This window comes from Triturus cristatus, chromosome 6, assembly GCF_964204655.1.
Source record: "Triturus cristatus chromosome 6, aTriCri1.1, whole genome shotgun sequence".
Lineage (NCBI taxonomy): Eukaryota > Metazoa > Chordata > Amphibia > Caudata > Salamandridae > Triturus > Triturus cristatus.
The window spans coordinates 137,591,769-137,618,843 of NC_140589.1; positions in this window are offsets into that span (position 1 = coordinate 137,591,769).

Sequence of the window (27,075 nt, forward strand, 5' to 3'; positions counted from 1 at the left end):
TGGGCGACCCCCACCTCCCCGGGGGTTTTTCTTAAAAATGTGTGAAGGGGCTCCTGCCCCCCCAAGCTGCCCTGGGGAGCGCCACCTCCTTGGGGATTTCATTTTTGTTGGGCAGGGGGCTCACGGGCCCCCCATGTCCCGGGGCCCACCACCCCCCTGGGCTTTCATTTATTTGAGGCAGGGGGCCTTGCGGGCCCCCCAAACCCAAGGTACCACCACCTCCCCAGGGCTCTCTGCTTAAAATGTGGGGGGCCACATGGCCACCCCGCAGCCCCAAGGACCACCACCTCCCCAGGGCTACTTTAAAAAAATAGGTGTGGGGGGCTCGAGCCTCCCCACACTGCCCCGGGGACCACCACTTCCTCGAGGCCCTGGGGACCACAACCTCCCTGGGGCTACACTCATGTTGGAGGGGAGCCCCCTCCCTTTTTATTTTATTTAATTAAAAAAAAGTGAGGCAAGCCCCAGGCGATGGGGCCCCCAGGGCCATAATTGGCCTCAGGAGGGGGGCCACGCGGTCCCCCTCTCTTTAAAAAATGAAATAAAACGGATTTGCCAAGCCCCGGGGATGGGGTCCCCGGGGCCAAAAAGGGCCAAAAAGGGCCAGGGTGGGGGGGCCACACAGCCCCCCTACCTCAAAATAAAATATATATTTTTTTTAAAAGAAGGAAATCCCCGGGGGATGGGGTCCCTGGGGCCGAAAACGGCCTCAGGAGGGGGGCCACACGTCCCCCTCCAAAATGTTTTTTTAAAAGGCAGGCCCGGGGGATGGGGTCCCCAGGGCAAAAAGTGGCCCCCTTCCATAAAAAGGCTTTGCCAGGTCCCGGGGAATGGAGTACCCGGGGCCGAAATCGACCTGGGAGGGGAGCAGCACGCACCCCTCTCACTTTACAATTTGTTTTTTTAATGGCTAAGGCCCCGGGGGATGGGGTGCCCGGGGCCCAAAAGGGTTAAGGGAAGGGGGGCCACACATCCCACCTTACTAAAATGTAAAAAATTAAATAAACCGGCAACTCGCCGGAGGCCCCACCCCCTCCCTGCATCACTATGCAAACGTGCCTCTTGCCGTGTTTTTGGTTGGTGTATTAAGTCCCCTTTAATCCTAGGGGGCCTTAGGGGCTAACTAGGCCACCAGGTACCTCCAGTAAGCCCCACACAGTGGGTTTGCTGAGAGATGGTGCCTCTTTTACACCACCCTGCACAAGTGCCTCTTGGTGCACTGCTGCTGGGGCGATGAGGTCCTCTTGTGTCCTGAGGACATCAGGACTAAAGTGGACTTCATCTCCCAAGCAGCAGTGCACCAGGAGGCCCGTTTGCAGAGTGGTGTTAAAAGGGAGCATGGCCTCTGATCACTCTCAGCAATCCAACTGTGTGGGGCTTACTAGAGGGCTAGTTGGCCCCCAGGGACCCTCAGGAGGCAAGGGGACTTCATCACCCAACCAAGAGCGCGCCAGGATGAGCATTTGCAGAGTGGTGGACAAAGGGGGAGTGGTCTGTGTCCACCTCTTAGTAATCCCACTGTGTCAGGACTTTCTGGAGGTATCAGGTAGGCTAGTTGGCCCCAAGAGCGCACCAGGGAGCGCGTTTGCTGAGTGGTGGGAAAAGGGGGCATGGCCTGCTATGAGAACTTAGCAATCCTCCTGTGTTGGACTTACCTCCAGTAAGTCCAACACAGTGGGATTGCTACGAGGTCTTTGGAGGACATGCCCCCCTTTCTCCACCACTCTGTAAACGCGACTACTAGTTAAAGAATCATTTGCATTCTTCCCGCACTTCACTTTTCTGCACCCCTCTTGCCTCTTTCTGCACCTCTCTTGCCTCTTTCTGTACTTCTCTTGCCTCTTTCTGCACCTCACTTGCCTCTTTCTTCACTTTGCTTGCTTTTTTTCTGCATCTCTCTGGTTTCTTTCTGCAACTCTCTTGTGTCTTTCATCATTTCTCTTTTTACCCCGCTGCTGCTTCTCTCAGCACTACTTTGCCTCTTTCTGCACTTCTCTTGCCTGTTTCTACACCTGTCGTGCCTCTTTCTGCGCCACTGTTACCTTTTTCTGCACCTCACTTGCTACTTGCTGCATCCCTGTTGTCTCTTTCTTCACCCCTCTTCCCTCTTTCGGTACCTCTCATGCCTCTTTCTGTACCTCTCCTGCCTCTTTCTGTACCCCTGTTCCTTCTTTCTGCACCTTCCCTGCCTGTTTCTGCAACTCTGCTGCCTCTTACTGCACTTCTCTTGCCTCTTCCTGCACCTCTGCTGCTTCTTTCTGCACCCCTCTTCCCTCTTTCTGCACCTCTGTTACTTCTTTCTGTACTTTTCTTGCTTCTTCCTGCACCTCTCTTGCTTCTTTCTGTACCCCTCTTGCCTCTTTCTGCACCCTTCTTCCCTCATTGTGCACCTCTCTTTGCTCTTTCTGGAGTTCTCTTGCCTCTTTATGCACCTCTTTTTCTTCTGTCTGAACTTCCGTTGCCTCTTTCTGCAACCCTCTTGACTCTTTCTGCACCTCTGTTGGTTTTCGGCTCTGATCTTGCTTCTTTACACACCTCTCTTGCAAATTTCTACACCCCTCTTGCCTCTTTTTGCACCCCTCTTCCCACTTTCTGTACCTCTCTTGCCTCTGTCTGTACCCCAGTTCTATCTTTCTGTACCTCTTTTGCCTCTTTCTGCAGTTCTCTTGCCTCTTTCTGCACCTCTGTTGCTTCTTGCTGCACTTCTCTTGCCTCTTTCTGAACACCTCTTGTCTCTTTGTGCACATCTGTTGGTTATTTCTGCACTTCTCTTGCTTTTTTCCGCATCTCCTTTGCTTCTTTCTGCACCCCTCTTAACTCTTTCTGTAGCATTATTCCCTCTTTGTGCACCTCTCTTGCCTCTTTCTGCACCTCTCTTTCCTCTTCCTGTACCTCTCCTGCCTGTTTCTGCACCTCTGCTGCCTCTCTGCCCTTCTCTTACCTCTTTCTGCATATCTGTTGCTTCCTTCTGCACTTCTCCTGCCTCTTTCTGCACCCCTCTTCCCTCTTTCTGCATCTCTGTTGCTTCTTTCGGCACTTCTCTTGCTTCTACCTTTTTGTACACAAGTTTACAGAGTATGCTGTTTAAAACACAGGTATTCAAGTATTTCTATGTTTATTTTTATGTAACATGTCACTAGGTAAAAGCAGAGACACACACCTGCATACCTTCACAAACGTGGTCAGACTTACAACAGTGATATGGTTAGGATTACTGTTTTACATTTGGTAGGCCTAACATTCTGAGCAGTTGATAAATAGTGAACCTTCAAGAGAAAAGTGAGGTTTAAGATATCTTGGGAGAAGGATTAGTGATTAGGCTACTTTGTATGAGTCTGTGGAAAGGTACATGCGAAGTAGGCCTCTTTCTGCACCTCTGTTGCTTTTTTCTTCACCTCTTGCTTCGTTCTGCACTTCTCTTGCTTCTTTCTGTGCCTTGATTCCTCTTTCTGTACATGTCCTACCTATGTAGGCATAGTTAGAAATTAGCATTTAAAAGACCTTAGACATTCACTGAAAAAACCATAGGTTTCAGGGATGTTATAGTCAGTATTAGCATTTAAAAAACCATCGCATTTCACTGAAAAAACCCACAGGTTTCAGGGACGTTAAAGTTAGGCTAACATTTCACTCGTACAAAAGCAGAGAAATTCAGCTGTTATAATTAGCTGAGCTAACTATAACTCGCGCCCCCGCAAAGGACTGCTGATGACGTCACATATTACATCACTCATGACATGGTCAGTGACATCACTGATGACATCACTGATGACATCTCAAATGACATCACTGACGACATCATCCACTTGTTAGCTGATGCACCTCCTCACGCCCTAATATAACCTTTCATACACACACTCTAAAATACAGACTACCATTCTCGAAACCATAGACACACCAATACCAGTTAGTATATACGCACTCACTGATTCATAGGTCTACACACTCTTCCACTCACTCACCCATACAGTCACTCATTCACACAGTCACTCATCAATACAGCCACCGATATATGCAATCATATACCCATACAAACACTTACACACCGCCACTCACCCTTAGAGTTATTCAAGCACCTAATCAGTCACCCAAAGAATCAATCACACTGCCACTTACTTACCTATACAGTTATACACACACCACCTCACGTATTCATACATATACTAACACATACTTACTCTCTTCTACAATCACTGACACAATCACATACTCATGCATACAGCCACTGTCACAATCACTCACTCTCACATATAGTCACTTATATACACCAACACTCACATTTACTGTCTTTCACATATGTAGTTACTCACACATATACCACTGAGCCATCCATTCACTCACCAACACAGCTATACTTACACTCACTCACCCATACAGCCCTTCGCAGATCCACTCATGAACCTATACACCCAGTGAATCACCCACTCACACATCCATGCAGGGAGTCACACCCACCCAAACAGACACTCAGGCACCCATACAGGTGCACAGACAACCAATCATTAACCCCTATAGACACTCATGTAGCTACTCACCATCCCATGCAGCCACTTACACACCAACTGACAGACTGATACAGACATTCACACAGATTAGTCATTCACCCATGCATTCATTAAGACATGTTTAATCACTCACTGATACAGTCAGTCACGCACCCACTAAATCATCCATTCAGACACTCATAGACCCACTCACTCTTCAATACACCTTGGTGTGTGTGTGTGTAGATATATATATGATATATATATATTTATGTATATAAATATATATATAACATTTGTAAACTTTTTAGAAACACTCACACTCACATGATGATGTCATCAGTGATGTCATCAGTGATATCACTGACCATATCATGATTGATGTAATATGTGACTTCATCAGCAGTGCATTGCGGGGGCGCAAGTTATAGTTAGCTCAGCTAACTATAAAGGCTGAATTTCTCTGCTTTTGTACGAGTGAAATGTCATCCTACCTATAACGTCACTGAAATCTGTGTTTTTTTCAGTGAATATATATATATGTATATATTTATCTGCTCCAAACTCCTTCAACAATTATGAGAAAGAGAACAGCACTCTCAGGGGCAGTTTATCGATGTTTTATTCACAGCGCAACAAACGCGTTTCTGAAGACTCCTTCTTCAGTGTTTACACGCCACACTGAGAAGCGTCATTTTAAATGCCATTTCATTGTCGACAACAACATTGAGAAAGGACCATTTACATATTGCCGTATTATGGGTGCCATGTTGGTGGTATTAGGGTGTTATATTCTTTCTGATGTTATGAGATTATACATCATATCTAGAACAGATCTAGTTTCCATGGCATAGTACAATTGTACATTTTACAAACAATTGATTTCATCATGACTTATTACGCCGTGTATCGGCACACGCAACTATTGTAATCCATGCTTCGGAAATGTTGCAGAATCATTGTTTCTTAATACCATACGCCTTCAGGACATTTGAATAGAAAATGGTAATAAGGAACAAAATACAGTATTCAAATGATGGAAGGCATTCAGAATTACTCATTCATAAATACTAAGAGGAATTTCTCATATTAAGCCGTCAATAGGCATGAGCCCACCTAAATTAACCACTCCGTCCTATTCTTGTCCCTCCCAAATTCATCATCAAACCATGTATCGGCAACAATGTTGTAGTCATATGTCTATTTCAAAAAGAAGAAATCAGTATTTCGTTAGGCTTGATTATTTACAGAAACGTCATTGACTGACTCACTGGGTCATCAAGTGCCCAAATGTACAGCCAATTCTTCCCCACTATTTAGGCCTTTTGGTGCCTTAGTTTGTAAGTCGATGATATATCGAGACTCCAGTCTCTGCAGTCTCAAGACTCTATCACCACCTCTAATATTCATCGGTATTCATCGGATTTATGGCTCAAATCCTTTTATTGAATTTTAATTGAATGTAGCGTGGCAGTATGCTGCTTTAGACTAAGATATTCGAACCAACAGTGAAAAAAAAGGAATAAAACAATCCCCTAGCAAAATCCCCCTCCCTTCACCCACCACCCGTACTCAATGGAGAAACATATAGCAGTTACAGCAGATGTGATCATTTTGAGGTATCTCATATACTAACAGAGACTAACCCTTTCTTCAAGGAGATTAAGGAATGGAAGCGTTACATTGATGACATTTTGGTGTTCTGGACAGGAACAGAAGAATGATGCACAGAGTTCCATGATTGGATCAACCACCGTGACACTTTTCTGACGTTCACGTTATCAACTTCCCCGCGAGAGATTCCTTTCTTGGATCTACTGATCATACTAGACAACGGTAACCTTACCACCAATACGTATAGAAAACCCACCGATCGTAACAGCCTCTTGCGTTTCAACAGCCACCATCCTAAGGCACTCAGGGAAAATCTTCCCTATGGACAATTTCTCCGATTGAGCAAAAATTGTAGCACTATCCGGGTCTACGAGCTCCAAGCAGAGAAACTGAATGAGAATCTAGAAAAGAGGAACTATCCCAGACAAAAATCAGGAACGCTAGGAAAAGAGCATTCAACACCCATCGCAATGCCCTTCTAGAAACCCACACATATCCACAGGAAGACATCATTACCTGCGTAACCACCTTCACACCTACTTCCAACGAAGTAAAGAACATAGTGCTGAAACATTGGCACATCATCAACACGGGGGACCTTAGCCTGGAATGCCCCAGATTTGCCGTCAAGTGCACACAGTACCTGAAAGACCTGTTAGTACATACGAGACCCCAAATCAAACAGCCTGCTGATCAGGCAACTTCATGGGGCCTATCCATGTGGAAATTGCAATGTGTGCACTTTGACCACCAATACAAAGGAACTCCAGCTAGGCGAAGTAAAATGGACACAACGCAAACATACAAACTGCAACACTAAGATTTACGTGTACCTCATCAGGTGCACTTGTAACCTTCTCTATGTAGGCATGACCACAAGACAGGCTAGAATCAGGATCAACGAACATAGAAGTAACATAGGCTGCGATCGCAGTGCAACAAAAATATCACAGAACAACTGCAATAGACCATCTTGGAAACCAACCCCCTATGGAACACTGCAACATTGTTCAGGAAAGAAAAGAGATGGGTATTCAAATGACGCTCCAATATACGGGGTCTCAATGAGGAGATCCCTTGGACAGAACTCCAATGATGACTTTTGAGTTCCAGTGCCATACTCACAGAATGGTTTTACCACACTACCGCTTCACGCGAGACTACTTCCGGCTAATATGACTAGATGGCCCACTTCTTCCACTAGTACAACACTGTGACACCGTCTGGGGATAACACCACCTACAAACGCTTTGCGTCTTTTCCATACCTCCTTTAAAACAACTGTACCATTTGACAGCGGTAGACACGACCCATACATACTTTTGTCATTGGATCTATAACCATCCAAAAGGCTTTCACCACACTCGCCTTCACCAACAAGTGAGACTACTGTCAATACCCGTATAATAGGATGGCCACAAAATCGCCCAAAAATACCCCCCATGGTCCAATGTGACATATATACACACTGAGCATTGGGTTCTCAACTATTGAAAAGACTCTTACAACACTTGCCTTTACTAGCGATCCTTCTCCAAGTAAAACTATTGTCAATATCCATTTTACCCATATGTCCACATTAACGCCAACAATACCACCCAGAGGCCACTATGGGGCCAGACGAGGAGTGCACAATTTATATTCACAATACTGCTGTCTCCATTACTGTAAAAATGTTAATACACTCCACTCCGCTTCCACGAACAACCTGTAATCAACCACTGCATACAGCGGGTTATTACCATTCAAAGATGGCACCCGCACATGCGTAGCCAGTACCCATGGCACGCATGCATAGTCCCAGGCATGCTGACACGTGATCAGATACTGCCAGGAACGGACACGCCCCCAAGCCGGTCACCACACCACTCCAAAATACAGCGGCAGCCACACAACAGCCTACACGGAGACGGCGTGAGGTCGGGTAGGTGAACAGGCCTCTCTAAACTATAAGAACTATCTCGAGGATACCTACAGCCGCATCTCATGGGGAATTGTTCCCGTTGATTTGGGTAAGCGCATTAAATGCAGTTTTTGTGCTATATCAACACAGTGACCTGAGGTTTGCCATCAATGGTGTAACCTAGTATAGTCTAATATGTTTTCTGTGAAATTCATCTACCATGGCAACCTTGCAGCGAAATCTGATTACTTGGTGATATCTGTTTTGTTTATCCTTGTCACAACAATTTGATACTGCGCCATGGGCTAAACATATATTTTTCACTTATGCCAAAATGTTTGTTCATCCAGTTTTGTTGCTCTATTTCTATAGCCCACTATAGACTCACTTACTGTACCTTAACAGTAGATGACTACATACCACGAGCACTTGGTTCACCAATGGGGGGCCCAAGCCCCTTTTTAAGATACCCTAACAGTAGGGCTCATATGTATTTACTCTATCTCTCTCTGTTTTTGTCGTTCCAGAATACGACTTCCTCATTTCAGTGGCACTAGATTAATTGTTGCAGGCCATTGCACTTTCCTATCACTCACTGCACTCTATCTGGTCCTGAAGAAGCGCATGGGATCTCCTTCTGAGACTAATAATTGCGTGAAACATGTCGACCTCTAAACATGCCCATTAGGGGTATGCTGTACATTTAGCTACCAAGGGCCATCATCTCACTCAAGCAGCACAACCTTCTGTTTTTTATCAATGGCAGAGGGTCTCTTTTCTCAATGAAACTTACTAGTTACCCCTCCAGTCATCTTTTAACCTCACGTTAGGACACCACTGCCACTCATACACCCACACACCCTTATGGCGTTATCTTCAAAAGATCTCTGAAAAAGTGACCCTTCGGGGGACCTTAAGGCATTGCAGCGCCGACCCGATGAAGAGCATTGCCCAATGATGAAGCATGACATCCTTCGGGGTGTGTGAGGGCACCAGGATCAGGACACACTGTCCCCAGATATCACTGTATTAGAACAACTCCATTCTCTACTTCTCCTCTATAGGAACAGTGACTCTCGTGAGATACAAATCTAACTTTTAGGAGCACGAGTCACAGGACCATTATTTAGCTCCTTGTCCCCCCTCCTCTTTTATTTGCGATCAGTTTATAACCTGCCTAGGTAGTGTCTGCTTAGGGTACAGGTGGTGAGATCTCAGTTAGACGGAGTATGTGAAGATTCTTGGGGCAAGTGAGTTCTCGGAATTCTGTCAAGAGGGGTGCAATGGATGGGCGCCAAAGTTGCCCAAAAGAAGCGCCCAAGCAGGCAAGAAACAGAGAGATTTTTCCCATGCCCAGAATCTGCCACAAGCAATGTAACCATCCTGAAGTGTAGGGATGCGGTTTGTTCCCCAGTGCATGAGTATGTTTTGGTGTGCAGCCCCAAGAGCCAGTTCTATTTGCTTTACAAGCCTATCCTTTAATAGAGAGGTAAGTGGATTAGATCATCTTAAAACAATGTAAGCTGGGAATATAGGAAGTTGCGTGTGAATCTAAATCATTTAAGATTTGTGTAGAGTAGTCTGGTATCTCAGGACATTCCCAAAGCAAATGTAAGAGTGTGTGATGGGCGCCACATCCGCACCAAAACTCTGGGCTCCTCTCTGGGTTACCTTTATGTAGGCGTACAGGTGTTAGATACCAGTAAGTGGATATCTTTGTGGTTGTTTCCATGCTAGCAGTCTTGCGTGCCAAGTGTCATGCTCTCTAAGACATCTCCCCCCATTCCTTCACAGTCAGGGTCCGACCCAATTCCATTTCCCATAGTTTCTGCCTTGCTTTTGGCAAAGGCTGTACAGGTTGATGTAGGAGGGCATATAGTTCTGTGATAAGGCATCTATCGGAGGTTTTAGTGGCCAGGCTTTTCTCATAGGGTGTGAGGCATCTTAGTGACCCGGTGCAGTTAACTGGGTGCATAAAACAGTGACGGAGTTGCATGTTGTGCATTCTCTACGTCTCTGATAGGGCATAGGTATCACATATCTGAGCAAAAGACAGAATACCTTCCTCATCAACCATGTGACCTGCTGAGCAGCAGCAGCTGGATTGTCTCCACAGGGCAAATGTTCCTTGGTCTGTGCCTGGTGAGAAGTCACAATTATTGAAAAAGGGCATCAACGGAAAAGGGAACCAATGGGGGCCCATCTACTCCCGACTTGGTCACAGGCCTCCATTGCTTCCCTGGGCACTGAAGGACTCTAGAAAGCCCTCCCTGGTGTCAGCCAGTGACCATTCCATGCACCAGGGTGTAGTGGAGACAGAGTTCCATGTACACACATTTCTATGTTAGCATAAGCTGCTTAGATGTAAAACGCGATCTTGCCACTTTTGCTGCTTTTGCACATGACACTGCAGGCAGCTGTTATTACAAGAAAAACTGCTTGCATGCTTATTCTTCACAAGAGAACGGTCTGTTGTTCACATCCCTAGACGTGCAGCGCGACCTTAGTCTTAACACTGTGTGCAGAAGCCGTCAAGGTCAAATAACAATGTATGCTTTTGAATTCATGTTGATCGGCTCACACTCTAGCCATAACACGCACACAGCTGCAAATATCTGAAACTCGGGTGCCTTTAATATTGCATTTGTATGCATGATTCAGACACTTTGGAGAAAACCTTTTCCAGACACAGAGCAGAGCTGATCCTGTGATGCGATTCACCTAAGCTGATATTTACGGTATGGGGTTCCCCATTCAAGCCTAGAGACCTTCTATTAGGTTAATAAAATTAGCTTACTAGCGAAGGGAGGGTGGTTGTATTCCTCTATCATTTGTAATATGATTTCTCCCTTCATTTTTTATGGTATTGTAACAATGCTGAGGGTTTTTTTTTTAATCATTTGCCTGCTTATGTTAGCCAAAGTACTGTACCTTAGGGCACGTAGTTAAAAATAAACATTTTAAACTTTACCGTGTCTCTGATTATTCCTGTTGTGGACTGATATGAGAATAATAACGAAAAGGTGCTTCTGATTCCCACCATTCCTGAGAGTACTCTAAGTCGCTTGTTCTGGGTTGTCTAATCATTGGTAGCTTCGAGATGATACGGAGAACGAATGAGACACTGATGCTAGTCGGATAGGGGTTCTGGGTACTGAGGTGAGTTTTTGGTACACCACAATTCACTGAGGTCCTGGTTTCCTGCGCATAGTTCTGTGCCTGAGCAGAATCCCTGCAACATGGCGCACCTAACGTTTGGTCTTATGATTGAGACGCCTTAGTAGTGCTTATATTAGTCCATAATACCCTCACTCTTGTTTCCGGTTAGCGGGAGTGACGGTTTAAACCTACCTAACTAGTTAATATATAGGTTCTCTCAAGCTTGACAATTAAAAAGGTTTCGTTTTATTTGATACCCTTTTTGTGCTACTGTTCATATAGATTGTTTTTCTTCTCTGTGGCCTTATGGCTGAAGTCACTATTGCAGAGCATAGTCGCGCGCCTCTCCGGCGTCATTTGACGCAGTTAGGGGTGCCTGACGATGGGATGTCTATTATCTTTGTATTGAGTGCCGATGCATAGCATCCTTATGAGCTGTTTTACTCTTGGGTTACTTTGCCGGAGGTGAATGTGGACGATGGTACGTTTCACTAATACACTCCTACGGCAGTCCTGGCAAATTACACGCCATATAGGACGCAGGAAATTCCAATCTCCGCTTGGCAGCATCGTATTTGGTTCAATGGCGCCCTCCCCCACACGGTTACACCGGTTTGTTTGGGTCCCTTGTCCATTCCAGGGGCCACTTGGCCAGTATTGGCTGGGTTTACACCACATCCACGTTATTTGCAAGCCATGGTGGATGAGTTATGTCAACTCCATACCGCCCTGATTGCGGTACATTGGGCTTTAGTGCAATAAGTTTCACGCAATGTCCAGGTAGGGGCACCTGCGGTTGCGGGGCAACCAGCTGGCCCGGCCGGGATTACTATTAGTCCCGTCATGGTTAATTCGGTAATGGGCAAGCGCCCCCAAAATAATGACGATATGCCTTATTGGCTTGCTGAGAAATTTGACCAGCTGGAAGCTGTTTTTCCGAATTTTACTCCTGTGGAAAAACACAGGATTCTCACCATTAGTTTGCAGAAAGACTTAGTCCCAGAGGTAGCTTATTTTGATAACTGTGGGTAAAGTGTTTGCAGCAGTCTACTCGAAGTGCTTCGGCACCCCGTCTATGGCTGTACTGCCCTCCGTGATCAAACATGTTGAGGATCAACACGGTCCGGAGGCGGCGGTCGAGTTAGGAATGAGGCTTCTCGGCGTGTTTGACGTAGTTGCCACACTCATCCCTGCTAACGTCAAGGGAGATGCAGTTAACTTTCAAGTGTCGAATGAGCTGCGCCTCGTCGCCGACGTCGGTAAACCCCGGCAGTTACCAAAGATTAATGTGGAGGCTTATAAGACCATTGGCCGCAATAGTTTGGGGGTTAAGCCTTTTGTTCAGACAACTACTACACAACCGCAAACCAAGACAGGGACGTCTTCTAAGGATGAACGTCCAGCGTTTCCAAAACAAAATTGGAAAGCTAAAACACAGGGAAAGCAGCAACAGAAACAGGGGTCTCCTCCCGCGTCGCCAGTCCAAGCGACTACTGAGCGCACATATGATTTAAGCAATTGCACTAGGATTAGGTCTCCTGATAGATTTCAGGTTCCTGAACAACGTTCTCCTCGTTCTTCACAGGAAACATCGGTATCACAGTCCGGTGGAGGAGAACATGGCAAAGGTCGGGGTGCCCAACAAGGACGTGAGCAGCCCCACCAGACTGACGGTAAAGGCAAGCAGGACGAGTTTACACGACAAAGACCCCCGTTTCAAAAGAAGAAAGTTGCTGCACTAACAGGGAGGTATGCCACAGATAGTGAGAACGTAGCTTCGGAACCTGACATGGGCACTAACGCTGTTCAACAGCGCAGCGGAGGTTACAGTAGTGCGGCAAGCACTGCGTCCATATCTAAAGGCGACAGCAACTGACACATTCATTACTGTAGAAACTGCTGATACTAGAGTGGCTACGCCTGACAGACTATATGACATAGTCCTTTTAATAGAAGGTGACATACAACGTACCATAAAAGGGATTTTTTGGGCAAATCGGATCTCTACGTATGACATTTTGTTAGCAGAGGCAGACTGGCCCCCAGCTTTCGTTTTGGCCAGTCCTAGAGGGGAGGAGGTAATCCTCCCATCTTTCGTGCACACTGTACTGAAGGATCAGACACAGAAGAGTGGGCTCAGGTACTTGCTCCGGCGTTGTACCGTACTCAGGTTGGGTGGGACAAGTTGTCACCAAGCCATGAGATTCCATTACGGTCTATGCCCCAGCCGTAACCCCAATATCCCATGCACCGCGAAGCTAGATCTCCTTGGACAACTGGAATACCAAGGTGTTATTGAAACATGTGTGTCACCCATGAATAATCCTCTATTCACTGCAACTAAACCTGATGGGTTGTAACGCCTAGTTTTGGATTACCGGCATTTAAACTCTCACTGTCGGACCTGTGCCGTACAGAATACCCACAGTTCTGCCCTCGTTGATAGTCTCGTGAGAAAACGGTTTAAGACCACACTTGACATCTCCAATGGCTTTTATAGTCATAATCTGTCCTCGATTAGTAGTCAATGGACAGCTTTTACTTCCGGTGGCAAGCAATACCATGGGCTACAAAATCAGTCCAGGCGTCTTTGCCGCTCGTGTTGTCTCTCTGTTAGAGAGCATTGACCCTGATGCGTACTCGTATGTTGATGATATCTATCTCACAGACGACGAATTATGGCCACATCTCTGTCGCGTTGACTGCATCATTGTCATGTTTGCGGACTTCGGTTACAAATTCAACTTTGCAAAGTCACACATTGCAGAGTATATAGTGATGTTTTTGGGCTATGAACTCAACAACGAAGGTCGAGGATTAGCTCCTCACTTCCTGGAGAAGTGTGCATGTTTACGTGCTCCGACAACACTGACGAAACTACAATCTTTGATGGGTTTTTTAAATTTCAGACGTACTTACATTCCCGATTATGCCCAGCGCATCAAGCCGCTATATGCCTTGGTACAACCTACTTTTTCCAAATCGAGCTGGCTGCCTGAACATTCAGCTATCTTGCAATCTTTGCAGGCTGATCTTCTTGCTTCGAAATACTTACTGACGCGTGATAACCACACTAACCTGGTAATAAGAATTGTGCCTGGCGCAGTGGGTTTCACGTACTTGACATTCAATGAGGGCGACACAGTCCCCATTGCTTACAAATCACACTTGTACACTGTTAGACGGCGACCTCAGAGGAGCCCGGAAGGGGGGTCCTGACTACCCTGAGTCCCACCCGTGTAGTATCGTAGCCGGGCACTGGCGGGAGATTCCCCAGGGGGAGGAATCTCGCAACTAGGATCGTACTTCTGGCACCACACGACACAGAGAGACCACACTGGGTATTCTCAGAAACAAGCTTTATCAAATAGGTATCACTGCAAATATGTACAAGGTGAGCACGGGCTCAAGAGTCTCGGAAAGGTAGGGGGTAGCGGGACTGTCTCTGGTAACGGTTCAAAGCAGGGACGTATCCGGCGCACAGCTCACAATCCTCGAGCTGGGGGATACGTGGTCGGAGTCGGGGTCCGGCGGGACCGTGAGAGTCTGGGGGAGCCGCGAGTCACTCAGCGGGCTCAGGTACAGGTTCGGAGGTCTTACGATCTTCAAGGAGCCGCGAGTCACTCAGCAGGGCTCAGGTACAAGTTCGGAGGTCTTACGATCTTCAGGGAGCCGCGAGTCACTCAGCAGGGCTCAGGTACAAGTTCGGAGGTCTTACGATCTTCAGGGAGCCGCGAGTCACTCAGCAGGGCTCAGGTACAAGTTCGGAGGTCTTACGATCTTCAGGGAGCAGCGAGTCACTCAGCAGGGCTCAGGTAGGTTCAAGTTCCAGGAGCCGCGACCGCGTCGGCAGGCTCTCGTTGTTCCAGCGTCGAATCTGCCGGACAGTCTCAGAGCACACCTTGTTATAGGTCGACCCCTCTTTGATGTCCGGAGTCTGTGCAGGCAGGGGTCTTGTCACCTGGGGGCCGCTTGTCGGGGTTTCCTGCTATTGTCTTTTGATCCTTTCAGGGCCGGGTCGGGAGGAGTCCCAGACACCCAGCAGGCACGGAGCCAGCCCGCAGGGAGGCCGGAGGGCCGATCGAAACCCATCGTCCCAGGGGAGTTAGAGGTGCGATAGAAACTGCTCCTCCCTCTCTCATCCCCTGGAAGCGTGATGTCCTCCAGCCGGAGTGGCGCCTCGAGGCCCGGGTCGCGCTGGGGCCGGGCGGTCATCTTGTTGCATGGAGTGGGCACGCGGGCCCGGGGTGGCCGAAAGAAGAGAGGCCATGGACGGGGATGTCCGGGGTTGGTGCGGGTGTCCTGGTGGGAAGGGTCGGCTGGCCGTGTGCTTGGGCTGCAGGTACCAGGTTTCGGTGGTGCGGGGGCACGGAGGGCCATTCTACGAGGCCGGGTCCAACATACACTTCGGCTGAAATGCGCTTTTCCACTGTCGAGAAAGTGTGGACTGCAGTGCAGATGGCGATTCTGAAAGAGAGAGCACTGTCGCAAGGGAAACACATCTTGGTTGACACACCATATCCTGCTTTAGAGGCAGTAACGAAAGCCAGTGTACCTAATTCTAAAGCGTTGCATCCACGTTGGATACAATGGGCCACTTCCTTGACATCGCTGGATGTCACTTACATCTTTGATGCCTCATTGCAGACTCAGGAGTATTTGCAGTATGAATTTGTTCATCCGGCTCATCTGTCCTTGCGCCTGCTTGAGGATTACCATTGTCTCATTTACACTGACGGTTCGGCACAACCGGCGACGGAATCTAAGCATGCTTATTCAGCGGCCTGCGCAATAGTGGCTGGTACTTTCATGAATGGTAAATTCAAGTCTGATGTCGTGCACACGCTGTCATTGGGTGATTGTACCGCCCAGAAGGCAGAGCTTCGTGCTCTGGTACTTGCACTGGAGTTTGCCGATCCTCGAGTTACTACTCTTATAGTGAGGGACTCTTTTGACTGTGTTCAGTCTTTCAACGACAATTTATTCTTTTGGTCTCAAAATGAGTATCATGATTCCAAAGGTAGCACAATCAAGCATAAAATGCTTTGGGTTCGAGTCGCAGAACTTAAACAGCGTCTGCCTCTCGTGAATGTAATTCATACTCTTGGGCACCAGCGAGTAGGTGTCCACGCTGGCGGAAACAGCTTGGCTGACGAAGCAGCAAAACAGCAGTGGCAACATATCTAGTAGCAGCAGTTACAAGAGCCAAAAGTAAGATTGATTATGACATCTTGGCAGCTATTGCTGCAACAGAGAAGGGAAGTGATTACCCTAGAGGTTTCCCTTCTTAAATACTCTTATCATTTAAGTCCTGATAAAGTTCCCTATGTGAGAATTAACGACGTTGGTGACAGATTGATTCCCAACGCGGATTGCAGGCTTTCGTTGATACCAGTGGCTCACGAAGGTATGGCTTCTACACATGCCGGCGTTCCAGCGACTGTTACTCTCTTACAACAACGTTACTGGTGGCACGGATTGTATAAACAGACTTGTGCTAATGTTCTTAATTGAGACATCTGCCAGCAGATAAAACCTTCGACTGCTGCGCGCCCACCTCAAACACAGTTGTACATATTTAATAAACCACTTGGGTGCATGTATTTAGATCACTGCGGTCCTTTCTCCTCTGATACTGCGTATAAGTACATATTAGTTGCAGTGGATTCGTGCACACGTTTTCTTTGGGTCTGGCCACAAAGGAGTGCTGATGCTCGAACTGTCATCAGGGATTTGCGTGTCTTTGTGGGAATTTTCACATGTGGTGGTACCCTTCATTCTGACCAAGGTCCTGCGTTCACCTCTAAGGCGTACAAAGAAGCCATGAGAAGTTTGGGGGTGCAAATCAAATTTTCGTCTTCATACTGGCCTGAGGGCAATAGTGTTGTGGAATGAATGAACCTTGACTTAAAGCAATCCCTGACAGCTAGTGTTTTAGGTACTGGCACGAACTGGTTGGCCCATCTGTATAGCGTTCAACATGCACTTAATAATCTCCCTAGAAGGTCTCTGGGTGGGCGGACCCCATACAAAATGCTCTTTGGCATAAAGATGTTTGTCCCGGACCTTGATGGTCTAGACATGGTGGCGACGGCCCCATCCTTTGACGTAGATGATCACTGTGCTGTATTACAGAATCTACATGAGACAGTCTTGCAAAGGAACACTTGCCCTCCACAACTGATGCTGCACTTCAGATTCCGGTAGTTGGCTGGCTACCTCGAGTTGGTGAACTGGTCCGTGAGAAGGTGGAGAACAAGAAGGAGTTCAGCCCCTCTTATCGTGCTCCGGTACCAGTGCATGGCGTGCAGGGTACACGAACAGTCATTTTACCTCCACTTCCTGGTCACAAGGATAACAGGTACATATCCATTGACAATGTCAAACTACAGCGAGTGGCCGATTCTTCTTAGTATGACTCCAGCGGTCTCTTGTCCAACAATGCTGAGAAATTCTGTTTTGGCTCCGGCCACTACCAATAGTCCTGATATTGCCATCAAGATGCATACAGTTACTAATCCTTTATTGCCTCCACCGACTGGTGGTCCAACTGAAGATACTGAGTATACTTATCCCACAGATGTGTTGTTGCCTGGTTTACAATCAACTGCAGTTGACCAGTCACGTTTTTCATTTGACACTAACTCTATGACTTCCAATGCCCCATCCAAAATTTCTGTTTTTGCTGCTTTGTTTAAAAGACATTTTTTAATTCCCCCTTGGACTTACATTTGGCTGGTGCTCATAACTATTTTTTTGTTTATGTCAATTGGATTTGTGGTTGTATTTTTTCGTCTAGTAAATGGACACTATCTCACCGAAAGGTCTACAATTAGATTAATTGATGGAACTTTGGCACCCCACTCCTCGTCACACATCATTAAGAGGGACCAGACTTTTGTGAATATTACTGCCTGGCCTGTGTTAGATTGTATTGTATGGGATGCTGTTAAATTTCTAATTCATGGTCCCACAGAGGTGATTAATGTCCCCAATCTGCTTTGTGTTTCTATCGGGGATGTTGTTAAACAAAACATCCGCTCTGATGATTGGGATGTCTAAGCCGTAGAGGCTCTTTTTTCTGATTTAAAATATTATGCTGCTTTTGATGCTGAAGATTTGTATTTAGACACTGCTAATTATGGGTTGTTTAGCTACCAACATTATGGCAATCATTTCCTGCATAAAGCGAATACATTTAGAAATGTTGTCAATTATACGCAATGGGAACATTGCCCAGTGCCCATTAAAGGCAGCTCTAAAACTCTAGTGAGCAAATTTACTTATTTTACTGGTTTTGGGGTATCTGAGCCTGCGGCCTTTTATTTTAAAGTGGTGGATGAGTCAGCTTCCAAAGTTAGACTGACCCACACTAAATTATTGTATTCCAAGTCCTTTATGGATGAATTAGCTATAGGGGCTATGAGCTGTGGAAAGATACCATTGATCTTAAATTTGTTTGGGGTTCTAAAGCATGGCAGGTACAAGGTACAGAATCTCTGCATCGTGCTTGCCTTATCCCAAACCACATTTTGTTTTTGAATTCTGCCATTTTTCAAACCACCTGCTTTGGATTGGCTACTTCTAAAAAGATGAATTCCCCCTCTATTCCTGATCTGGGTGCTTATCCAAAATGGGATAATCACACAGATCTGTCCCTTGATGCGTTGCAGTCATTTATTACTAATACATCCTTCAACATTTCCAACTTAGATCCTGAAGTATGGTTGATATGGCAGAAGAGCTCAGACTCCTGTCAACATCGTTTTCTGGGTCTATCCCCTGGCTATACACAGGTTAGAGTGGACCCCCGATTTGAATCTTCCCATTTTGTTACTACCTATTCTGTCGGAAAGTTAAGTCAGAACTGGCTGCAACATTCCACCTTGGCATCTGTTAAACTTCATTTATCAAAATTAAATGACAAAGTAGATTTTAATGATTTTGTTAAGGGTCCTATGGGTGGTAGATCCAAAAGATGGGTGTATGCTATTTACAACGAAGTTTAGAAATTATCTCAAATTGAAGCTGCTTCCAGATTGAGAGTTATCGATCAAGCAAATTTGGAGAAAGTGCTAGCTGTCATCGATAATAGCATTAACACCCTTTCTTCCAGAATTTACACATTAGATAATATTGTTTCATCTGTTGTGGATATTGTACTAGGCCTGGGCTAAATTTCCGTTCCGCTCGTGGAAATTGCGATAATTTGACATTTTCGCGTTCGAAAATGTAAAAATTCCCGCATTCCGCAGCTTAGCGATAATTTGTTGCTTGCTCGCGCTGTAAAATAATACCTTCTTGCGCGCGCGCGATCGCCTTACCTGAATCCCCGCGTTCGCCGACAAGTTTTCCCGATCCGGTCACGTTTTCCACGAGATGTTGGATTGTTGGTAGCCATTTGCGCTGTCTCGCGACAGTTCGCGCCCGCAGTAATGTCATTGGTCGCGCGATCACGTCTTTCTTCTCGCGATCATGCACCGTGAGAAGAGTGAAAACAAGATGGCCGCGCCCGCGAGCAACCGCAGGGGTAAGTTGGCGAGCCGCGACCACGCAGAAAATACCACGAATGGGCGGGAAAAAAACTTCCGCATCTTCGCGATATTTCCGCGTGTTTGCGGAGATTTTCAACATTTTCGCGATAGTTTGCGAAAGTCACTTTCGCAAATTCCGCCCACCCCTATATTGTACAGGATGATATGTCTGAGAATGACCCTTGACCCTTGTTTAGGCAGGTCACTCCCCACGCCGCGCAGCTCCAACTGTCTGCGCCCGTCTCCCGTGCCCGCTGCTGCAGAGTATATCGAGTGTTCAAGGCCCCTCTGGGCTGCCGCTGGCATTTGTTGTTGACTGTGTTGCTGGTATTTGTTTTTGACTGTGTTACATTTTAATGTAATTGTACCCTAATTGTATTGTATTTTCACTGCCCTTTCCCTCCGCTCCGTTCTCGCCATCCCTTCTCCTGCGGCCCCGCCTCCCGCTCCCATTCACTGTTTTCCCACCCTCCTCCCAGCTGCTCTTCCCGCCCTCCTCCCTACTTATGGCGGCCGCTGCGCGGCAGTGAGAGAGACCCTTGACCCTTGTTTAGGCAGGTCGCTCCCCACGCCGCACAGCTCGAACTGTTTGCGCCCGTCTCCCGTGCCCGCTGCTGCAGAGTATTTCGAGTGTTCAAGGCCCCTGTGGGCTGCCGCTGGTATTTGTTGTTGACTGTGTTGCTAGTATTTGTTTTTGACTGTGTTACATTTTAATGTAATTGTACCCTAATTGTATTGGGCCCGATTCACAGAACTAACTTAAGACAAAATCCTAAACTTACTGCTTTTGGTATTCACAGAAGTTAGGATTTTGTCTTAAGTTTGTCTTAAGACAAACTTAAGACAGACTTAAGACAGTCTTAAGACAGACTTAAGACAGACTTAAGACAGTCTTAAGACAGACTTAAGACAAACTTAAGACAGACTTAAGACAGACTTAAGACAGACTTAAGTTAGGATTTTGTCTTAAATTTGTCTTAAGTCTGTCTTAAGTCTGTCTTAAGTCTGTCTTAAGTCTGTCTTAAGTTTGTCTTAAGTCTTTCTTAAGACTGTCTTAAGTCTGTCTTAAGACTGTCTTAAGTCTGTCTTAAGTTTGTCCAAAGACAAACTTAAGACAAAATCCTAACTTCTGTGAATACCAAAAGTAGTAAGTTTAAGATTTTGTCCTAAGTTAGTTCTGTGAATCGGCCCCATGGTATTTTCACTGCCCATTCCCTCCGCTCCGTTCTCGCCGTCTTTTCTTCCGCTGCTGCCTCCCCTGAGGCCCCGCCCCCTTGCCATCTGTTTCCCTCGCCGTTTCCCGCTGCTGCGTTCCCTGCGGCCCCGCCCCCCGCTCTCATTCGCTGTTTTCCCACCCTTCTCCTAGCTGCTCCTCCCTCCCTCCTTCCTACTTATGGTGGCCGCTGCGCGGCCGCACCACTGGCACGCCAGAGGCAAGCCTATCTGCGCCTGGACCGTGCCCAGTGCCAGAACCCCTGGACCCCGCGAACGCCACAATGCCAGACTCCGCTACGAAAGCAGCACCCTCCATGCACTCAACACCGGCCGAGACCACAACTGCTTCCAGGCTGCCCCGAAACGCACCCACGGACCCTTCTCCTGCCGCACCTGCAGCTTCACCTGCGACAGAGCCACCAAATCTTCAAGGACAGAACCCAACCACCTCCACTGCATACTCCTCAACACCCGCTCCGCAAGCAAACACACCATCGAACTATGGGACCTGCTTGACACCTCCGCCCCAGACGTCGCCTTTCTGACCGAGACCTGGTGGAATGACATCTCGGCTCCCGACATCGCCATCGCCATCCCGGACGGCTACAAAATCACCCGCAGAGACCGCACCAACGGAATCGGAGGAGAAATAGCCTTCGTTCACAAGTCCACCCTCAAGGTCTCCACCCACTCAGACGAAACCCTCAGCACCGCCGAACACCTGCACTTCCGGATCCACACCGACCCCAACACCACCCTCAGAGGAACCCTCGTCTACAGACCCCCCAGACCCTGGCCACAGTTCAGCGACGCCATCGCCGACCTCGTCAACACCCACGCTCTCACCTCCACGGACTACATACTCCTTGGGGACTTGAACTTCCACTTTGAGAACAACAACAACGCCAACTCCACCACCCTGATCGACAACCTCGCCAACCTCGGCTTCAGACAACTCGTCACTGATCCCACCCGCGCCGCTGGCCACACGCTTGACCCCATCTTCTCCACAAGCAACCACGTCTCCTTCGTCCACACCACCGAACTCCACTGGACCAATCATCGCTGCATCCACTTCACCTACAACAAGACCACAACGCACCACCATGCCCAACAGCTGCCCCCTCGCTGCGGGAGCAAAGTCACCAAGGGCCAGCTGGCCACCACCCTCGCCCTGAACCCACCCACCGAACCCACCGACCCAGACGCCGCCGCCCGCAACCTCCGACAATGGATCAACGACTGCGCCAACACCTTCGCCCCGCTCAAGAAACCCTCCAACAGCCACACCAGCAAGAAAGCCACCTGGTTCACCGAAGAAGTCCAGACCTCCAAACACACCTGCAGGAAACTGCAGAAGAAGTGGATCCATGAACAAGCAGTGGACAGCCACGCCGCCCACAAGGATGCCACCAGCAGACACCACCACCTCATTAGACTCACCAAGAGATCTGCCTTCAAAACCCACCTGGACAACAACGCACACGACAGCAAAGAGTTTTTCAGCATCGTGAAAGAACTCTCCAACGCCAGCGCCAACGCCAACGCCATCCCACCCTCACAAGAACTCTGCGACTCGCTGGCTACCTTCCTCCACCACAAGATCACCGACATCCACAACAGCTTCAACACACCGACCACCCCTAAAACTCCAGACCCCACCGCACCCACGTACCCCACCCATATCCACAGCCTGACCTCTTGGACCAACGTCAACGACGACGAAACCTGCAAGACCATGAACTCCACAGGATCACCGTCAGACCCCTGTCCTCACCACATATTCAACAAAACTGACGCAGCCATCGCACCCCAACTTCGGAAAGTGGTCAACATCTCCTTCGAGACAGCCACGTTCCGAGGAAGCTGGAAGCACGGCGAGATCAACGCCCTCCTCAAGAAACCCAAGGCAGACCCCAAGGACCTCAAAAACTTACGGCTCATCTCCCTGCTCCCGTTCCCGGCAAAGGTGATCGAGAAAATCGTCAACATGCAACTGACCCGATACCTCGAAGACAACAACATCCTGGACCCGTCCCAGTCCGGATTCCGGAGAAACCACAGCACTGAGACAGCCCTCATTGCCGCCACAGATGACATAAGGGCCCAACTGGACAAAGGCGAAACATCGGCCCTCATCCTCCTGGATCTGTCAGCCGCCTTCAACACGGTCTGCCACCACACCCTAAAATCACGCCTCCAAGAAGCCGGAATCCAAGAGAAGGCCCTGGAATGGACCACATCTTTCCTCTCCGGCAGAACCCACAGCGTCCGCCTCCCCCCCCTCCTTCTGCTCCAAAGCCACCATCATCATCTGCGGCGTACCCCAAGGATCCTCCCTCAGCCCAAAGCTGTTCAACATCTACATGGCCCCCCTCGCCCACGTTGCCCGCCAGTATGACCTCAGCATCATCTCCTATGCCGACGACACCCAGCTGATCCTCTCCCTCACCAAGGACCCACACACCGCCAAAACCAACCTCCACGAGGGAATGAAGGCTGTCGCAGAATGGATGAGGAACAGCCGACTGAAGCTGAACTCGGACAAGACACAGGTCCTCATCCTCGGTTCCACCCCCTCAGCTAGTGGCCGACCACGCTAGGAACAGCACCGACACCCACGGAACACACACGCAACCTGGGTATCATCCTCGACTCCTCCCTCTCCATTTCGAAGCAGGTCAATGCCATCTCCTCCTCCTGCTACAACACCCTCCGCATGCTCCGCAGGATCTACAAGTGGATCCCCACCGAAACAAGAAGAACGGTGACCCAGGCCCTCGTCAGCAGCAGGTTGGACCACAGCAACGCACACTATGCAGGTATCCCGACCAAACACCTGCAACAACTGCAACGTATCCAAAACGCCTCCGCCCGACTGATCCTCAACGTCTCTCGCTGCAGCCACATCACCCCCCACCTGAGACACCTACACTGGCTCCTCGTTGAGAAGAGGATCACTTTCAAGATACTCAAACACGCCCACAAGGCCCTCCACAACCCCGGACCAGCATACCTCAACGACCGACTCAGCTTCTACACCCCCACCCACCAGCTCCTCTCAGCCAGACTCGCCCTCGCCGCTGACCCCCGAATCCAACGAACGACCGCCGGCGGAAGATCCTTCTCCTTCCTTGCCGCCAAGACCTGGAACACCCTCCCTACCCACCTGCTGCAGACCCAGGACCTGCTCACCCTCAGAAGACTTCTCAAGACCTGGCTCTTCGAGCAGTAGCAGCACCCCCCCTTCCCTCAGCGCCTTGAGACTCTCACGGGTATGTAGTGCGCTTTACAAATACTATGATTGATTGATTATACCATGGTCAAAATCAATTGCATTCTATAATGCAGTTTGCATGGACTTTACAAACATTGAAGGCTGGGAAAGTTCCCTGAGACTACATGGATACATCATCTTTATTCCTGTTGTTTAATCTGACTGCAAAACAACAGTTCATGTCCATGAAAGATGCGACATATTCATTATTGCATATTGAAAAGTTGGAACCTTTACCTTTCTCTGTGGCCAAATTGAACTCAGCTGAGTGGCTTATCCACGGTTTAATCACCTTGCCGTTTCCATTGTTTAAGTTCAGTTCATGTATGAAACATTATGCCCTAGGCAGATATGAACCATTGGGTACTGCTTTCCTGCATGAAGTTTGGTCACTCCCATTTACATATAGGTGCATGAGAGAGGGTAAAGAAGTTTATTTAAAAGGGGAGGAATGCACTTCAACACCTGATCACTTCGTAGTCTGTAGGCACATCCAATTGCATGGCGCCTGCAACGTTCAGGGTCCGAATTTAGCTTGCATTCTGAAGGGAATTCCTGTGCCGGCTAGTACTCCCACTTTTACATTATTAGCTAACGGTAGCTATTTGCTTGTAAATAATGAGGCATGCTGCGGGATGCTAGTGGGAATTCTGTACATTGTAACTGTCTCACAGCCCGTAGTATGCTGTAAAAATTTCCTTTTTCCGCCCCCGCATGGGAGACTAGATGTATCCAGCTGACCTTCTATCCCAACCTTGAAAGTAGAGTTCAACAAGATGAGCAGAATAAGGGCTCTATTGTCTCAAAAAGAAGTTGCTCTGACTTCCTCCCATGAAACATTCGTCCTTCACGTGGCAAACACCCGAACTGAGGTGCATGCGCTTTTAAATATGGATCTCCCACTTTATTTCGGTGCTCTGATTCATACTATATTCTATGCCTCGTCAACAACTGGCTTAGTGCATTTTTTCAAAGTTGTGGGCTCCGGCCTGGTGACCTCCTTCCAAACAATATTTGGTGCCGGCATTTTTTCATTCTATTTTTTCCAGCGTCTTCGGCGGGCTTCCCTTGATTCTCGCCCTCACTGCTGGTGTGCTCCTGTTGGTCTGCTTGCTGTCCAATGGCTCCACGATATGTATCACACGGCAGCCTGCCCCGGCTGCTTCAACTGCGTTACCGGATGCTAGAATATTATGGAACATTACCAGATTATCCTTCCGGTTCTCCTACTTTACTTGCGTGCAATCTGTTTTCCTTTGCTTAGATTGTCCATTCGAATGGGCTCTGGATTTGTGCCTGTCGAACTCGGCGTCTCCTGCCCCGGATTATGATCGACTAATGAGTCCCTTAGTGACTCATGAGTTGGACTGTTCTGCCATCGGGATTATGGCCTGTGGAGCGGCACACGGAGTCCTAGGGAATTGGGATATATATGCGGCAGCTTCTGACACGCAAGTTGTCCTCTGATTGTGCTAGAGGCTCCAGTTATCGAAGAACATGTATGTTCATTTACTTTACTTGACTGGATGGCCGAATCTTTTACAGAACATTATAATGACTTCCTCTTAGAGGCAGTTGCTACTTATTGTGCTTACACGTTGATGGATTAGATTGGGAGTTGTCCTTGCGCAAGTCCAAACCCAAGTTTTTTCTTTTTTACTCCCCATTAGGCTGTCAAGCCTCTGCGAGATGTTTATATTTTTTGCTTTTTCGAACACGTTTTCGAACTGTCACTACCAATTATATGGATTGGCAATGCAAGACCTTGGTTCTGTCTCAATCAAACTTGAACTCTGCGTTCCTACTTTGCTTCCCTATTTTGTTCGTGGTCCGATCAGGGGGGGGGGTGTAGCGGAGACGGAGTTCCATGTACACACATTGCTATGTTAGCATAAGCGGCTTAGATGTAATACGCCATCTTGCCACTTTTGCACACAACACTGCAGGTAGCTGTTATTACAAGAAAAACTGCTTGCTTGCTTTTTCTTCACATGAGAACGGTCTGTTGTTCACATCCCTAGACGTGCACCACGACCTTAGTCTGAACACTGTGTGCAGAAGCTGTCAAGGTCAAATAACAATGTATGCTTTTGAATTCATGTTGATCGGCCCACACTCTAGCCATAACACGCACACAGCTGCAAATATCTGAAACTCGGGTGCTTTTAATATTGCATTTGTATGCATGATTCAGACACTTTGGAGAAAACCTTTTCCAGACACAGAGCAGAGCTGATCCTGTGATGTAATTCACCTAAGCTGATATTTACGGTATGGGGTTCCCCATTCAAGCCTAGAGACCTTCTATTAGTTTCATAAAACTAGCTTACTAGCAAAGGGAGGGTGGTTGTATTCCACTATCATTTGTAATATGATTTCTCCCTTCATTTTTCATGGTATTGTAACAATGCTGATGGTTTTGTTTTTAATCATTTGTCTGCTTATGTTAGCCAAAGTACTGCACCTTAGGGCACATAGTTAAAAATAAACATTCTAAACTTTACTGTGTCTCTGATTATTCTTGTTGTGGACTGATATGAGAATATTAACGAAAAGGTGTTTCTGATTCCCACCATTCCTGAGAGTACTCTAAGTCTCTTGTTCTGGGTTGTTTAATCATTGGTAGCTTCCAGATGATACGGAGAACGAATGAGACACTGATGCTAGTCGGATAGGGGTTCTGGGTACTGTGGTGAGTTTTTGGTACACCACAATCCACTGAGGTCCTGGTTTCTTGTGCATAGTTCTGTGCATGAGCAGAATCCCTGCAACAAGGGAGGTAGTGGGTGTGTCAGCCATTGGCCAACACACACACTAAAGGGGTTAAATCATCAAAAGAAAACCTTAAAGTGAGACAGTGATGGTCATGGAATGTGATTTGCTACCACA